General features: G+C 44.4%; 1 protein-coding gene across 1 annotated transcript in view; it reads left to right on the top strand.

The window, feature by feature from the left end:
* Positions 1-2,972: 2,972 nt before the first annotated feature.
* LOC126212646 (uncharacterized) overlaps positions 2,973-13,375 on the top strand; it is an 80,459-nt gene continuing 70,056 nt past the window's right edge. Inside the window, exon 1 of the mRNA XM_049940071.1 lies at positions 2,973-3,053. The gene's annotated coding sequence lies outside the window, so the exon portion shown is untranslated. The remainder of the gene's footprint in view (positions 3,054-13,375) is intronic.

Here is a 13,375-nt window from a genome sequence, read left to right as displayed (position 1 = left end):
CTTCACGCACTGCGCATGGCGATAATAAGTTCACAAAGATCGACTCGCGTTTTGTCATGGAATGTGTGAATTTGTTCTCAAATTCGTCTCTGGTGAGAAGACCCGTGCAGGCCGTTGAACGGGAAGAACGACCGTGTTTTGCAGTTTGGAACCCCAACAGCTCTTCCTCCGCACCGATGCTTTTGTCTTCGTCTGTTTGTTTGTAGTTCACTCGCAAGCTACGCTGCTAGACGTTCCCGCAGAAACTGCCAACACACGCTTCTTGTTCTTCATCTGATGCGTTTCTACCGGCACGTTCTCCATGTTTGTTCAGTGGAAGAAACTGAACGACGCAGCGCACATTCTGCCTTCCTTCAAGAAAGCGAACTCGTTTTTCATGGTTTTAGAGGAACAAAACTTTCGTTTCCCCGTATTAATGGGCCCGAGTTAGCTTCACATAGAGCAGACAACAGAGAATGGAGCGCACTAAATCAAGCATGCCGTGACCAGAATACAGCTTCTTTATTCCATCTTTGAGTTCAAGACAAAGCAAGACTCGTGACAATGCTAAAAATCATGTCTGTGATGCAAAATTGACGTAAAAACAAATAAAACCACAAGAGGAAACAAAAAATAATACGAAGAAACTGGGCATTTGAGGAATCGTTAAGCGCCAGGATTTCACCCGGAACAAGTGCCGCCCACCCACCTCCCGTTTTCCCGGTCTTTGTTCGGCTCCTGGGCATCGTTTCAGTTGACGCACGTGGTTTACCGCGTTCGGCTGCACTCGGAGTGAATGTTACATTAATATCTCGCTAGGTCTTAAGTTTTGCCAGACAGTTAAAAGACACGTTAGAAAAAACGTGCACAATTGGCCTCAGCTGTGCCACGTACTTCCACAGCAAACATAAGAGAAAACAATTTAGCACCGAATTATTTAAATACGAGAACTCAGTACGCAGATGGAAAGCCTGTGAAGAAACATACTTCTATGTGAGAAAAAGCACCCAAAGCTACAATAGGAAAAACCTACCCTCAAAGAATAATTTGCTTGGAGAAAGAGGAACCCCAGTATACTTGACACTTGAGTTTCAGAACTCAGACAGTATATGTGAAACAAGCACCAATGTTCGCTATACTTCCAAAGGGCATCAAAATTACGTTGTTCTTGCTAGATCGATCCTAGCTGTTTTTGCATGTTATTCACTGAATAGTTTTGCTGAAAAGTTTTGGGGACGGTAGAAGAACTAGCACAGCCTGAAGGATGTTTTACAGCTGTGAAACACCGCAGCATTTATTTCCTCCATACCTGCTCTGTGACAAACATACACATCATCGTTATTATTTTTAAAAAATGGTTTCAATGACATTTACAAAATTAATAAATCTTTTGGTTAAAAACAGACAGGACAAAGAATAACGACAGATTATTTTCCTGAGACGTTTGCAACAGCAATAGGACACTAATCACACAGAAACAGCCACAATTCTTTATAACCTCGTTTATAACGCATAGGTATGGCATTGGAAGAATTTACCCATTACCCATGCAAATACTAACGAAATATGTCATATAAGCAAATATCTTACTGCATTCATTAGGCATTTCTACTTTATGGCATTCTTATATTCTTTAATTATCGTCAGCTGCTATGAGGGCCTACATAAACAAAACGACTTCGACTTATTTCTATATAACTTTGATTTTAGTTATTCGACTGCATCCGTGGCTTTAGTACCGACATAACAGATTCAAGATCATTGTTTTCGAGTTGCACGTTTCGAGTTGTACGTTTACTCTGCTGTTTCCCTCAAATAAACGTATTATAATAAGTGAATTAGTTAATGAAAATTTGTCCTTATTGTCTTTAAATAACATCACGTTATATTTTGTTTTCTATTGTTGCCGATGCTTTCCATTCTCAATAAATATTTTTATTTCTTTAATAATGTACATTCATATTATATTACTATCCAGAAAAACTTAAATTTCTTATGATTACTGAATTTCATCACAGTCTAAGATGTGTTGAACTGTGACGATAACAACTTTGATGTAGCTTCCAGTTTGTGGAAGTGTTTAGGGGAGGGCCTTACACCATGGATAGGCGTGGAGGGGGGTGAATGGGCGGGACTTGTTCCGGGTGAAATCCTAGCGGTAAGGGCACGTGGGCATTCGTCATCCCGTTGGATACTCTGCTGGGCAACGGGACACACAACGGCAAAAGGGACAGCCTCGTCAAGAACGGGACGTCTCGTCGCCCGAGCCTGGCCCCCGGTGTTTGCGCGACTTAAAATGGCCCCCGTCAAATGTTTACGTGCGACACATCTTCCGAAAGACGCAAACCGAATTTCGAAAACTGTTTTTTGCAACGTGTTCACATGTTAAGGTCTGAAGCGCATTTGCTGCCCAGTTAAATATGGCGCATGGAAAAGAGCTGTTACAGTATCTGGTTTAGTCTGGACAATGGCAATTTCTGTTCAATCAGACGAGTTGGAAATAGTTAATTCAACATTTATACTTACACGCTTCACTGTACAAAAAGCCACTCTATCCAAGTTACCGGAAAATATTTAAAAATAAGACGAAACCTGACAGCTCAAGAACATTTGAGGACCCGTTGCGTTTGCATGGGAGCGAGAACAGATTGTCGAATTGGAAAACCGGCAACTAGAAGCGGATTTCCAGAGCTGATTCTGTAGTCTTCACGCGCCTACCGAGTAACGGTATTGGCAAGTAAGTTTACGACCTCCGGTTTTTGGAGCCCCACGTAGCTGTACGGCGCGGTACGAGATAAACGAACTGTGGCGGGAAGCAGGCAGGCAGGTCCGGCGGTGCCGACACCGACGTAGACGCCTCGCCCGCCCTGCCGCAGCCGTTCCCTCGCCTGCCGCGGGCCGAGCTGGCCACGCCGCCCCGTGACGTCATCGCTGGGTGGGGGCAGCCGCGCGCCGCGGCTGTCTGTCTGTGCGGCCCAGTTGTGAGGCAGCGGCCGAGGCGAGAGGAGTGTGCGACGCAGTCCAGCCTACCCACATCTCGTGTACCTGTGTCTCCGTGGGAATACCGCAGAAAGGTGAGGCAGGCATCTGGCCTCTACAGGAAATTCTGGAAGCTGTGCATCTGCTGCATGCTTTTGTGTGATTTGTCGAGTGACTCACAACAGAGCAACGTCAAGGTTGCTCCTGTCTAGTGTGGTAAATTACCGCTTTGAGTGTTCAGTAATTTATTGTTCGCTACTTTATCGCCTTGATCCAGTCTTTTAATCGGTGAAAACTTAAGCGAGTGGAACGTGAACGAATGGAAAATAACACCACAGTCAGTCGACTATTGTTTCGCCAGGATTCTCGTACCAAAGGTATTTAATATGAAAACCTCGCGTTCTTGATTATGTTCGTAGGACGCAAGTTTGTGAAAACCATTAAATTCAGTACTTGGGACTACGTGAGTTTTAGTGTGACGCGGCGTCTTCCGCCACTGATTCCAGCAGCCGTGGTTGCCTGCAACACAGGACCGCCAGCCTGGAATCGGAGACCGATTACAGGTTGCCTATGTAGCGGCTTGCAGGGCTAACAAAAATTTATTTTTCAATATATCTCTTAATTTGGCCGAATTTGAACATCTAAAATGCTCTCGTAATGTACTCATTCAGAGCTATAATCTGACAGTAGGGTTTTACACACTAAGAAATGTATCAGTTGGGAACTTGGCGTGTCTCGACGTAGTGTAACTCACAGTGCTGTAATACGCGGACGTTATTCAGTCAGAGAGCAGTTAGTGACTTGCAGTAAACTCCAGACACTTGAGATACTTTTTTGCTAATTCCTCACCCACCCCTCCACACACACACACACACACACACACACACATGTGACGTAGCAGTCAACTTCGCCATCAGACGTGACGTTTTCATTTATTAATTTACAAGAACAAAAAAATGGTTCAAATGGCTCTGAGCACTATGGGACTTAACTTCTCAGGTCATCAGTCCCCTAGAGCTTATAACTACTTAAACCTAACTAACCTAAGGACATCACTCACATCCATGCCCGAGGCAGGATTCGAACCTGCGACCGTAGCGGTCTCGCGGTTCCAGACTGTAGCGCCTAGAACCGCTCGGCCACTTCGGCCGGCTTAATAGAACAGACTATTCGCAACGGTGCCCGCACACCTAATAGAAAGTATCTACAAAATTATATCGCCATACGAGACACACGTCAGGATATATGACGTTTCAAACATTTAGGCGCGCGAAAAACTGGCTTTTTCTTAAAAAGGAGAGCAAATTGGCCAGGCTGTATTCACCCAGTATTTCAGAATTAGGACACTCGGCGACTTCGAACACACGTTAAGAATAATTTCAAACCCCCCCTTAACTTCTCGCTTACAAGCTTAACGTCAGATATTACACTCTCACCCGCAAAGTAATCACACGTTAACTCACCCGCAATGTAATCGGACGTCGGAAGTGGTTTTGTGCAAGGGCGTTGCTAATCAGAAGTCGTGGCGCCATGCCGACATGCTTCTGGCGATGAAACACAGCACTCGCATTCATTTCAGCAGTTTCACAGTTTTCTGGAACTGATGTTGTGATGCCATCTGTTGCTTTCTCCAGTACCTTCGTTAGCGTGAGGCGAAGATATGGTTAGTAGTTGGCGAATTCTTGAGAATTTACCGTAATGCTTGTGGTTCATGAAATAAACCTTTCGTATTGTTGTTCATCGTTCTGTGACGTCACGTTACCTCTTTTCACGAAATTTCAGTCACCAGTTTTGTCCTGCCAGTACCAGAATATTTCGCTGCATAGAGTGAAATGACCATCGCAATAAAACAACAGAATTAAAGATGTCGTGGAACGTATTGAAGTGTGCATTTTTCTCGCGCGCTCTTGGGAAAGTATAGCGGGAAAGAATTAGTCGCAGGGTAATTCGATGAACCTTCTGCCAGGCTCTTACGAGTGAATCGCGCCGTAATCATGTACACGGTGAAAATGTTGTGTGGCATAAATTATATGAATGATTCATCTGGAAAACTTTGTTGCATATTGCATGGTGAAATGTAAGTAAGTTCTTGATGCGAAATTGGACGAGAAGCGTATCTATATTTTAGGGGTATCTTCGATGTACATCACCTGCGGAAGTACGCAGTCTTACCTGTCGTGTCAGAATTAATTGGGGTGAAAGTCTGTCTACTTGATATGAGAATAAGGAGCTGATTTTTTATCTTTTTATTAATCAAATTTTTATTTGATGTTTATTATCTTTATAGCAGTTTATCGTCGGCCGAGAACGAGTGGCAGCAAAGCTAAATACTCGAACCAACAACGATAGTGAATAATAATGAAAAATGCAAAAATAATTCCCAGGTCCGTCCTGTGTGTTCGTGGCTCAGCAGATACCGCCACGTTCTTACACACCACGGCGGGGCGCGGATTTCTGAGCAGGAAAGCAACTGCTGGGAGAGAACCCACGACCCCTTAAGTCAGTCCAGTAGTCAGGACTCAGTAGAGGACACGGCAGTCAAATACTGTCTCAACACGAGCAGAGGTTCCTGGGAAGGTCTTGAAAAAAGTGTAGTAATTGGTGTGGTAGGGTCTTTTCTCGCATTATGAGATGCAATACCCACTCTTTACATGACGAATAGTAGTGTTCCCAGCTGATGCAAAAGTTTATAAACGTGGCTTTTCTGGAACGAAATTTTTCAGACAGGAGTATACAAAACTACTATGACGTCAACAGTTTTGTGCGGTGATCCACAGTGTTGGCCTTACACTGAAGCGGCGGAAATTAAACTTGGTATTTGACCCTAAAGTAACTGCAGCTTACGGGGATGACGTTTTGGTATTCCGTTATTTTGCGCAGGTATATCGAGTGTTCGGTGGACTTTTTTGCTTTGGACGTAAGTTTCAATACAAAGTGAGCAAATGTGGCACCAAAGAGCCGATAGTATGAAACCGGATACGGCGACTGCTCAGTGTGTTCTGCCTCAGCCAATCACAGCACAGATGACACCCTCTTATTACGAACTGTTAAAAATTACTACCGTTTACAGCAAAAACTGCTGCTCCAAAATAAACATTTAGACCGTCGTACTTGGCGCAGTACATAGGAGCAGACAGAAAATTTTAAGCTCTTGCATGGACACCAGGGCAGCAGGCAGTCAACTGAATCGCTATAAGATGAATGGCCAGATCATGCGAATTAATTACGTTATGTACTTGTGACCTATGAGCTTCTCGGTTAAGACTGAAATCAAAATAACTACGGAAAATACAGGCGATGACGTAGGGAGAAGCGAGCGACGGAGTTGTTTATTCGTTAGGCAGCGTTCTGTCGCAGTTAGCATTGCGTGTGCTCGCCAGCAATGAAACGCTGCACGAAGCGCCAAGGTCGTGGCTTGCGGCTTTCGTTGCTGGCGGCGGAGGGGGGTCACGTGACCTGAGAGCCGCTGCCCCGCCAGTTGTGGGACAGCGAGGCGGCGCTCAGTCGCTTTCCTACGGCAGGGCGGGCGAGTGTGCGTGTGGGCGCAGCAGCAGGTAGGGACGACGCGCAATCGCCCCGTGCTGTCTGAAGAGTGCAAGATTTGTTTGCAAAAAATGTTGCAACTATTGCCGGTACTAATAGTTGAATTCAGTATAAAGAGCGGCAAAGTACAGACAGCTGTTATAATTGGCAGTATGTACTCAGTTTAATCTCAAAACAAACAAATTTTCTCGTTGTAGTGATCTGAAAAGGCAGGAACATGCATTTCACATCTCATTTAGGTGCAATAAACTCAGCTTGCTACTAAGTGACACAATAGAAATGAAAGAAAATTACTTGTTCCTTCAGACACGGCCTCTCGCGAAACAAATGTTATTGCACGAATCTTCCTGGCAGGTTAAAACTGTGCCTTTCGCGGGCAAGTGCTCTGCTACGGAAGTAGAGCTATGAGGCGGTGTTTTGAGTTGTGCTTTGGTAGCTCAGGTAAGCCGGCACGGTAGCTCAGCGTGTTCGGTCAGAGGGCTGTTTGGCCTCTGCAATAAAAAAAACTGAGTCCAAGGATCAACAAACGAACCTGACCGGACGTCATGTGACGTCCGCAACGACCAAACACAACGATCAACAACGAACAAAATGCAAAAAAAAGTGGTAGAGCACTCGCTCGCGAAAGGCCAAGGTCGGGAGTTCGAGCCTCGGTCGGGCACCCAATTTTAATCTTCGAAGAACTTCAATATCAGTGCACACTCCGCTGCAGAGCGAAAATTTCACTCTGGAAATTTTATTCCATGTTTAGAAATGAAACTGTGACTGAAAGTACTCTGGTGAAGTAAGTAGGATACTTCGGACTCCGTCTTGACTAAATAAAATTCGTTTATATCGACAAGCCTACATCAAACTAGAAATGGCCCACGTCGTCTGTACGAGCCTCTTACAAATAGTTACGTAGGTGAACCTATTTCGTTAAATAAGGCGCCTCAAACGACTTCTGGAGGCAACAAAAATTTTATTCTCAGTATTTCGCGCTGTTATCCGGCGAATTTAAAAGTTCTATCGTAAACTGCTCGCTAAGAGGTACAAACTTGTGTTTAAAGCCCTCTTACAGCGAGACAAGTATTACGCTGAACGAGACAGTCCAAATAACCCAAGATACGTTGATCCATTGTCTGGGAATGACAGCACTTGGCAACTTGCAACAAAGTTTGAACATTATCTCAAACCTTCTCAAAAGTTTCTCTCGCTTCCATGCATAACGTCAAATATTCGAGACAGTGGCGCATTTGTAAAGTAATAGATTACACGTGTAGTATAAGTGCGAGTTGTAGTCTTGACAGAATCGGGCGTGGGGTGGGGTTTATACTGGATGTGACTTGTGAGACCTCTGTATTGTACCTCATGCCGCTGTAGGACTTTCAGCAAACTTGCAAGTCTAACACCTAAGTCTGTATGTACGTGCCGGCAAGCCGCGTGGCAGTGTGTGGTAGAGGGTACTCTGGTACCACTGACTGCTCCCATCCGCCTTGGCTGTGCCGCTCGCGAGTGGCATCGAGTGGCATCGTCGGTAAGCCCGTGTGTAGGCTGCAGTTTCTCGAATTTTCTCGTCTCGCTCATTTCGCTGCAGGCCTGAAAGCGTCGAGGAGACACGCTTGCACTGCGGCACTGCGGTTTGTCGGCAGGAAGCGGGCGTCCGCGCGGTGAGTGCAGATAAGTGCGTGTCGCCAGTTCAGGGTCGGCAGCGGCGGGAGGTGACGTCACGCGGCCACGCTGGTGATAGTCGATTTGACTGGCGGGGGTGGGCGGGAAGCCAGCGAGGCGCAGAGTAGAATGGCCTCGGTGCACGAAATACCCTCCACCACACACCGTAAAGTGGCCTTAGGTTTGAAGATGCAGATGGTAACTCATTCCTGCTACATTATGCATCGCAATATTAGTTTTTAGTACTTCATGTTTAGATTTGATTGCTACGGGTAAGGGGCGATGTAACGAATTAACAATTATGCAGATGAGAGTATACCGCCGGCCGAAGTGGCCGTGCGGTTAAAGGCGCTGCAGTCTGGAACCGCAAGACCGCTACGGTCGCAGGTTCGAATCCTGCCTCGGGCATGGATGTTTGTGATGTCCTTAGGTTAGTTAGGTTTAACTAGTTCTAAGTTCTAGGGGACTAATGACCTCAGCAGTTGAGTCCCATAGTGCTCAGAGCCATTTGAACCATTTTTGAGAGTATACCGGTACATTCGTAACAGGAAACACTGGGACCACTTAAAATTTACGGTTTACGGGTGGAACAACAGTTTCCTTCAGATCGTATAAATAATATAATTGTTGACATGCTGGCGTACTTTGACAACACAAATTGTACGGTTTTGTGGTGAATGTGGTTCGTCGATTGGCGGTCAGCGTCCTCTTTCCTGTTCCACGCTTCCGCAGTGCGTTCCTGCCGCCACTGAGTTCACGACACTCCCACCAGAGTCCCGCTGGTGCCAGCCCACCCGTTGCTGAGGAAGGACCGTCTTAGGCGTAGGCGCAGACTGAGGTGCGACACGACGCTACAGCGCGACGCGCACGAATCACGCGTGGCGCGCGTGTCCAACGCAGGTCGAGACGCGTGCACGTGTTTTGCACGCGCCGGCTGACGGCGCTCTCCGCTCTCCGCTGACAGAAACGAAGCGCGCGCACACTGTAATCTTTCTCAAACGATTTTACAGGAACTACTCAGTAAAAATATTTCATTTTTTACTTGCTTGTAGCGTTATATGGCAGCTTCGTGGCCAAGTGCCCATCACCTTGCTAATGGTCATACTTATTGCGGTATACACATTATAGTAAGACGCTACGCAAACTTCGAAAAGCCTGCAATGAAATATACGGGTCGCTATGATTTTGCGTTTGGTTCCACCATGTGTTGTTGCGTTTGAAATTTAGCCAACATGTTGAATTTTTGAAACTTCTTGGCAGATTAAAACTATGTGCCCGACCGAGACTCGAACTCGGGACCTTTGCCTTTCGCGGGCAAGTGTTCTACCATCTGAGCTACCGAAGCACGACTCACGCCCGGTACTCACAGCTTTACTTCTGCCAGTATCTCGTCTCCTACCTTCCAAACTTTACAGAAGCTCTCCTGCGAACCTTGCAGAACTAGCACTCCCGAAAGAAAGGATATAGCGGAGACATGGCTTAGCCACAGCCTGGGGGATGTTTCCAGAATGAGATTTTCACTCTGCAACGGAGTGTGCGCAGAGCACTTGCCCGCGAAAGGCAAAGGTCCCAAGTTCGAGTCTCGGTCGGGCACACAGTTTTAATCTGCCAGGAAGTTTCATATCAGCGCACACTCCGCTGCAGAGTGAAAATCTCATTCATGTTGAATTTTTGTTTAGACTTGGGAGGTGGTCTCTATCTGCCTCCGATCTCGAGAAAACGGATCCTATGTAGCGCGCTCACTTCCGATCTCACGCCCGCGAGAATGAAATACTCGCAACATCTCTCTTATCTCCTAAACCGCTTGAGACATCGAAACGAAAGATTGGCGAATGATAGCACACAAGGAGAGTATTTGCTAATTCGTAAACACAAGGAACTTTATCATTGGTGATATATCAGTACTTCTACTTCCCTTCTTATTTTTTTGACTCCATTGGTAGTAATTTCTTGAGTTATCGACAGCTAGCGAAACAAGATTTTCCTAGTTGTTGTTGTTGTGGTCTTCAGTCCTGAGACTGGTTTGATGCAGCTCTCCATGCTACTCTATCCTGTTCAAGCTTCTTCATCTCCCAGTAGCTACTGCAGCCTACATCCTTCTGAATCTGCTTAGTGTATTCATCTCTTGGTCTCCCTCTACGATTTTTACCCTCCACGCTGCCCTCCAATACTAAATTGGTGATCCCTCGATGTCTCAGAACATGTCCTACCAACCGATCCCTTCTTCTAGTCAAGTTGTACCACAAACTCCTCTTCTCCCCAATCCTATTCAGTACCTCGACATTAGTTACGTGATCTACCCATCTAATCTTCAGCATTCTTCTGTAGCATCACATTTCGAAAGCTTCTATTCTCTTCTAGTCTAAACTATTTATCGTCCACGTTTCACTTCCATACATGGCTACACTCCATACAAATACTTGCAGAAACGACTTCGAGACATTTAAATCTATACTCGATGTTAACAAATTTCTGTTCTTCAGAAACGCTTTCCTTGCCATTGCCAGTCTACATTTTATATCCTCTCTACTTCGACCATCGTCAGTTATTTTGCTCCCCAAATAGCAAAACTCCTTTACTACTTTGTCTCATTTCCTAATCTAATTCCCTCAGCATCACCCGACTTAATTCGGCTACATTCCATTATCCTCGTTTTGCTTTTGTTGATGTTCGTCTTATACCCTCCTTTCAAGACACTGTCCATTCCGTTCAACTGTTCTTCCAAGTCCTTTGCCGTCTCTGACAGAGTTACAATGTCATCGGCGAACCTCAAAGTTTTTATTTCTTCTCCATGGATTTTAATACCTACTCCGAACTTTTCTTTTGTTTCATTTATTGCATGCTCAATATACAGATTGAATAACATCGGGGATAGGCTACAACCCTGTCTCATTTTATTTTCCTAGTATGAAAATAAAAATGAAATTTCTTGTCTTATGTTACTACAAACCGACACTGAGGTTTTCGTAAGCTATTGACCTCTGTGATTGCCAGTTACTTGTTTTCTGAGTCACTCTGTTTCAGGATTCTGCCGCAGTAGCCGCTGTGAGATGAGTTTGCGCAAATTACACTGTGTGTCCGTTACTCATAAATGGTGACGCTTCTTCGAATGAGAAAAGGTTAACTCACACATAAATTAATTACCAATTATGTTGGAGTTTTGGTCGAATGCCCGTAACCCATTGGTGTCTAACACTGAGGGACTGGAATGGAAACTTACCAAAGGATTTTATTGCTTCTCTTGTCTGAGCAGTATTAAAATAATGACGAGCGTTCCTTCAGGCGGAATAATACGCACCTGCCGGATGCTGGTTACTCACCTACTGCTCTGGCCAAACTGTGTGATGGCGAATGAAATAGTTGTTACTGAGAAAAGGAAAGAATTGATCTGTCGCACAACACACTGGTCAGTGGATTGTCAGCAGCGGAGGATAATACGCGCGACAGGAATGCAGACGCTGGCCATGTGTGCCTTGTGAGCTGCAGTTACAAGAACATTGTCGTGAAAATAGATCTCCCTTTGTCAGCAGTACATTTCAACAAATTAAATATATCTAAGCACCACACTCTTTTAGGACATTCCTACTTTCGTAATAATACCGACCATTTTTTTTCATTTGTATAATTAGTGTATTAATGCTGAATAATGTGCATGCAACAATTGAAATGCTGTTTCTCATCTTGGCGAGCCAATTGAAACATTGTTATTTCTGACTGCTTTTCGAGTGTTTCTAGCTTGCAATGGAAATGTAATGTCCACAGGTACATACTATAATGTCTCTTATTACATCTATAGCCAAGTAACGACAGTGAAAGCTACGTACTTCATATCTTCGACGTTTTATCAGAAGCAGAAAGAGGTCATACCTGTGGAAATTACGCCTTTTCGACTTCTTGCAGCAGATCGTAGAGATACGTCAGCATTACAGGCAGCAAGTAGATACCCTTACAAGGGGAGGCCGCCAATTGTGAAATTCAGATTCGATTCATACTGCGCATAATAAAAGCTCATGGCCAGAGGTGTAATGTGGCAAAGCACCAAGATGCACTTCTCAGCCGTTGTCGAGAAAATCGACAGTTAAAAGAAACCGTTGCGGTGAAATACTCTCTACGATTAATAATTTTCTACAGCGTCGTGGCGCAGCGGTAAGCGCTCGGGTTTGTAATCCGAAGGTCGCCGGATCGAATTTCGCGCCATACAATTTTTTATTATTAGTTTTTTTGTAATTCATATATATATATATATATATATATATATATATATATATATATATATATATATATATATATACTATTAATGAATTGCTTATGCATGTTGGTGAAGGCGGATCGCTCTCCAATTGTACCGCCTCCATTTTTCCGTTTTTTTAACAGGGTGTACCAAAGCTCTCCCGTCCGCACTGATTTTCGACGATGTTATAAGTTGCGCTAGGAACCGCATCTACCTTCTTTCGAAGTTAGCAGGCAACTACACTGTAATGCGGCGGCTCGTTTCAAATGTAACGAGCGAGTAACGGAGTTTATATTTCATACCTGCCACAGCGAATTTGTGCTCGTGGGGTCTCTATTCTAATTCGAACGTTTGACTTACGCTATACGTATTCGTTTCGGAATATCGTTTCTGCGTCTTCCGTTAACTATACGTGGTTAACATTATGAAGACAATTAATAATATGTGTGATAATACAACTTTGTTTGCGGAAAACATAATGATGTTCGAAGTCGCCAGTTTTTCCACGACGAACGGCTTTCAAGAACTTATTATATGCATAATTGTTGCAACTGATTGCCGGGAATATATATATATATATATATATATATATATATATATATATATATATATATATTTGAATTACAAAAAACAAATACTAAAAAAAAAAGTTGCATGGTGCGATATTCGATCCGCCGACCTTCGGATTACAAACCCGAGCGCTTACCGCTGCGCCACGACGCTGTGGAAAACTATTAATCGTAGAGAGTATTTCACCGCAACGGTTTCTTTTAACTGTCGATTTTCTCGACAACGGCTGAGAAGTGCATCTTGGTGCTCTGCCACATTACACCTCTGGCCATGAGCTTTTATTATGCGCAGTATGAATCGAATCTGAATTTCACAATTGGCGGCCTCCCCTTGTTAGTTTAATTTCCTGCCTCGTTTCTGAACCACTTGATTTTATAATTATTCCTTAGTTCCTTATTCACTACCCTCAGGATGAATCGTCTA

This window comes from Schistocerca nitens, chromosome 11 (assembly GCF_023898315.1).
Source record: "Schistocerca nitens isolate TAMUIC-IGC-003100 chromosome 11, iqSchNite1.1, whole genome shotgun sequence".
In the NCBI taxonomy this organism is placed as follows: Eukaryota; Metazoa; Arthropoda; class Insecta; order Orthoptera; family Acrididae; genus Schistocerca; species Schistocerca nitens.
Note: the sequence above shows the minus strand (reverse complement) of the source record. Positions and strands in the feature narration are given on the sequence as shown.